The sequence below is a fragment of the Rhamphochromis longiceps genome, linkage group LG7 (assembly GCF_057381845.1).
Source record: "Rhamphochromis longiceps isolate RC_006_pf linkage group LG7, R_longiceps_female_GT1.1, whole genome shotgun sequence".
NCBI classification, from domain to species: domain Eukaryota; kingdom Metazoa; phylum Chordata; class Actinopteri; order Cichliformes; family Cichlidae; genus Rhamphochromis; species Rhamphochromis longiceps.
In genome coordinates, this window is record NC_140563.1 from 64976737 (window position 1) to 64981820 (window position 5084).

The 5084-nt window shown below is 36.9% G+C and overlaps 1 long non-coding RNA gene across 1 annotated transcript; it reads right to left on the bottom strand.

The window, feature by feature from the left end:
* Positions 1-268: 268 nt before the first annotated feature.
* LOC146666694 (uncharacterized) lies at positions 269-1306 on the bottom strand. Its single transcript, XR_014912449.1, has 3 exons — positions 1239-1306; positions 1007-1070; positions 269-611 (listed from the first exon to the last, which is right to left on the bottom strand). It is a non-coding gene; the product is annotated as an uncharacterized LOC146666694 (long non-coding RNA).
* Between the last annotated feature and the right edge of the window lie 3778 nt (positions 1307-5084).

Sequence of the window (5084 nt, forward strand, 5' to 3'; positions counted from 1 at the left end):
TTACTTACTGACAAACATTTCAAGTTCAACTAAATGAAAAACAATTTGTGGTAACCTGAATATGATTAAAAATAATTAACAACACTTTTTGTAATGATGTTAAAATCAGACCAACTTTTATTTTCAAACACAACAAAGTATAACAGCCAACATACTGGACACTGTTCTGCTGAACAACAAACAATTATATTGCCATCACGGTTATAATCTTACAATGAAACAAAGTCTCAGATTTAGTTATTCTAAAAATAAGTTTAGGCCTACCACAAGTTTGTTTTGTACTTAAATTACTTATATAATCAAAATAAAATATTTGTTGTTCTGTCACAAGTGTAGTCTCTAATTTAAACAACACATTTGTTTTTCATTCCAACACATGAGCTGGAATGTTGTAATATTTTAAGGATGGCTTGTTTCCAGTCCAGGCATTACTGCCTGAATGACTATCACGGATCGAGGTGATCCAAATATAGGTGCAGAAGAAAGTCTTTAACTTCCCTTAAGTACAGTGGCAGTGGATGTGGGTTGGAGATGCAATGAGCTTGAACCTGCAGGCGACCATCTTCACTGACCACACCATCTGTGACGGAGGACTCATCTCTCCTGTTGTCCTGCAAGCAAACAATCATATTTTTTGGAACATGAACTTAATTGCTTTCTTAAAACATTTTTTTCTGCATTTGGTATGAAACAGACTCCAATTTAGACAATCTCAGGCTCCCTCCCCACTGGAGAGGTGACATTCAATGTCCAAATTGTCAGTCTGGATAGCCGTGACCCCCACCCGACACACAATAATGTCATGAAAGCATCATTTTAAAAAGGGCTATGCAAAGATGGCCAATAACTTTCATTCTAATGATGTGCAAAATGATTTGGGCACAAAACAAATTTTGCTGTTAAACTTGCAGACTTCACTATATTCAGTGTAGACCCTCTAAACTAAGTTTGGGGGATGTGATCTTTCAAGAAATGCAGACCAAACTGTTGTTGTTTGTTTACTTACACAGCATGTCTTGTAGAATTAACTGGAGTCACCAGCAACAGCCTAGTGCAGTCATATCTCAAGTCTAATAACAGAAGACAGGAAAAGATCAGTAAAGAAACAACTTCCCCAAACCAAAAAAGAAGTAAAACAATAAGTAAAACAGGCTGATCTAAAGTATGATTAAAGTTCAGCCTGATTAATATAAATGTCACTGACAGTTGCTAATATATTGGAAAACCAAAATACTTACCACTGAGTTGATGTCTTTCTGTCCAACAGCAGGAGTGCTGGTCCCGAGCCTCAAAGACAGTATGAAGCAAGCAGAGGGAGAAAAAACAGAACATTTTTCAGAAACCGATTTGATCCTTAATGGCTGTGCAATCATTGTAACATAGAGTTTGCTTATGTTGTTAAATAAAGGCTAGATTTGACATTAATAGATGCCACAGATGTTCAAGGTGCCACAAAGCATGAAAAAATGGACGTCTTGGAAAACGTCTGGGCATTTTTGCAAATATGTGACGTCTTGATAAATCGAGCAGATATTTGAACTTTCGACAGCTACATTCTCGCCTGAAAATATCTTAAAAGTTGATTTTGTGACCCAGAAAAAGTAATAGGTTTTTTAGCCGCGCTCCTCCACCATTGCTGCGCTTACAAGTACGCACAGGCTCCGACGAGAGCTCTGTTATAGCTGACCGGGAGGTCAAGGCTTGGTAAGAGTCCGCGAGCACAGCTAACTCCTGGCTTATTGTTTTCACCCCCCCGAAGAATTTTGTCTGGGCTCTTATCTCACTTTTTTATTTCAAACAATCAACAGAAAATTTCACAGACACATTTTTATATAAGGTTTTTAAGGCTGTGGTGTTCATTTCTAAGTAACATGAGCCCAGCCGCAGCAGCAACGCTAGGCTAACACTAACTAGCTAGCACGGTGCTAAACTAAGAGAAGCCACAAAATCAGTTTGAATAAGAGTAAACATTTACTCACCAAGTCAGTGTATCAGGTAAAGATCCACAGCAATGACAACAATAATCTCTTGAGCTGACGCTTTCCTAGGTTTGCTCAACATATTCCATAAAAAATGCTGGCACCATGAACTTGCGGACTGATCCGTGCTAGGGAGGAGGACGGTAGTGAGTGGCATTTTCAAAACACATCTTTCATCCCTCCGCACTGAGAAGAAAAACTTCTGTCTTACTTAGTTTTTCTAAATTAAGACAACTCAAATAAATTGAGTTTATCAGCATTTCTGTAGAGGACAGAACCACCTGCTTTAATCTACCATGATGCTCTGTGTTATGTTGCCATGGCAATATGAAGTCAAATAAATACAAATATATAAACTGCACATTTGAAGGAGGACAAGAAGACAGGCAACTGGAAGAGCTTTTGAAGCAGGGAAACTTTTCTGGATTACTCTTAATTTAACTGGAAATTTTGCGAATACAAGTCAAGGAGGAAACAAGGAGGCAGGTTGGATTATATCTGAGGACAGGACGAATGAAGGAGAAGCATGAGGAGAGAGAAAACAGCAGAGCGATGGTGCAGAGCTAATCGTGGATCAAGTCGAAGAAGCAAGCATCAAAACTGTGAGTAAACATAACACATAAAGACTTAAAAATTACTGTGCTGATTAAGGAAACATTAAATTTGGTTAGTTTGGGGTCTGCAGCTTCAGGTTTGTGGGTTCAGTTGGTCTCAAAATTGAGGAAAGACAAAAAAAATTCTTTTGAAAGGTTGTTGGAGGATTCTTACTGTAAGAAATATCTGGGTTTATTAACTGCTTTTATTAAAAAAAAGTTGCATTTTATTTAGTCACATTGGAAAGGGAAGATTGGAGGATCGGGACAATAATGTGGCCAGATTTACTGTTTCCTTAATCAGAACAATAATTTTGATCTGAACTAGAAACTTCACTATGATCACCGTGTTAAAGGTTGAGTTACTTGTCAGTCTACATTTATGTTAAAGGTACTTTTAAAAAATGCAGTTTATTCGTTATTTTTTAAAAAAAGGCTCCGCACCTGTGAAAAAAAGAAAATAGGTATCCACACCCCCAAAATTGCTGTGGATCAGAGTAGCTAAGCCCTGGTTAACTGCAATTATATAACAGGAGATGAAAAATATTGGAATGATTGAAAGAAACAAAGATTGCTTTAGGGTTTGAAGATTTGACTTTCTTATTGAAAGAGACGAAAACTAATCCATGTGTGACACTGAGAAAAAAATTGAAAGCTTAAAAGATCTGGAGGTCTGACTACTGTTATTCAAATGTGCAAACTTGTTTTAATGACATTAGAAAGAAAATGGGATGTTTAAAAAGGTAATATATAAAGATGATTTTTATATTACTTGAAAAAATGATGTTGGTTAGTGCTTCTGTACTTAGAAAAATGCTGGGTCACTAGTAAGCTGAGATTTAATGTGATAAACTGAGGAAAGGTAATATAATCTACACACTCGCTATTATTATTGTAATCCATACACCAGGTAATATTTAATCAATCATCATTCATAATTGGTGATCTATGCAAGTTTTAAGGAATAATATTTATTTGCATTCCCAATTAATTTGCAAAATCTAAAAGCGGATCTTGGTTGTTTTTTTTTTTTTTTTTTTTAAAAAGACGTTTCTAACTGACTTCAAACTTTTTTCAGCTGTAGAGTAAATTGAGGAGCACACAATAAAGTGAACATGCTAGGGAGAGATTGCCATGAACTCAATTTTGATGACAAAAACAGCTAAAAGAATGAGCGTTTTGTTGACACTGATGACAAAATCCTGGTCAGATACAGACAGACACATGCATACAACACACACTACTGCTCAAAAGTTTGTGGTCAGTTTCAAACAGTTGTCTTTTAATTAATAATTTACATTTACTTTAACATAATATTACATGAAAATGATCAGAAATTTTTTCACAGATGTGTGTTTAATGAATCATTTATGTTAAATCACCCATGATGCATTAGGAAATGTCTACACACTTATACATGGGCCCATTTTTAGTAACAATCACTGCTGTATGGACCAATCACATGGTTATAAACCAGGTGAAAATTGACTTCAAACTTTTGAGCTGTAGTGTAGATTGCAATGATAGTGTATAGTTATCTATTACAGAAGAATATATAGAAGTATGAGGACAGGGAGACACTGTAAAAAAGTTATGAGCTGTCTTGCTGCAGAGAAAGTGGAGTCTGTCATCCTTGAAAAGCTCCCAAGATAGGCAGCTGGCAGGTTGAATGATGCTCTGCCTCTGTGGTCAAGTACAGACATAGGCCTTAAGCAACCATGAGCCACTGATAAGTGTGAGAAATTAGTGCACTTAATGCAGCGGTCCCCAACCCCCGGGCCTCGGACCGGTACCGGTCCGTGAGTCGTTCGGTACCGGGCCGCGAGAGTTGAGGCTCAGGTGTGAAATGTATGGTTTTCAGGGTTTTTATCGGTTTTCAGGGTTATTTTGTTATCGTTTTTATCGTTAACTCGGTGTCCCTGGGCCTTTTCAAGTGTGTTATGAATAAATCTTCTTTTTTCGGTACCGGTACTAGTTTTATTTTGTTGTATTTATCTGCGAAACCTTAAAGGCCGGTCCTTTAAAATATTGTCGGGCATAAACCGGTCCGTGGCGCAAAAAAGGTTGAGGACCGCTGACTTAATGCATGTTTCCTAATTATATACGTATGAGCCACTAATAGGAGAAAATGAGCACGCAATAAAGTGGACTTGTTAGGGAGAGATTGCCATCAGAGTTAAAACACTCCACCTCAATTTTGATGATGGACACAGCTAAAAGAATGAGCGTTTTGTTGACACTGATGACAAAATCCTGGTCAGATACAGACAGACACATGCATACAACACACACTACTGCTCAAAAGTTTGTGGTCAGATTCAAACAGTTGTCTTTTAATTAATAATTTACATTTACTTTAACATAATATTACATGAAAATGATCAGAAATGTTTTCACAGATGTGTGTTTAATGAATCATTTATGTTAAATCACCCATGATGCATTAGGAAATGTCTACACACTTATACGTGCGCCAAATCTTAGAAACAATCACTGCTGTGTGGACCAATCA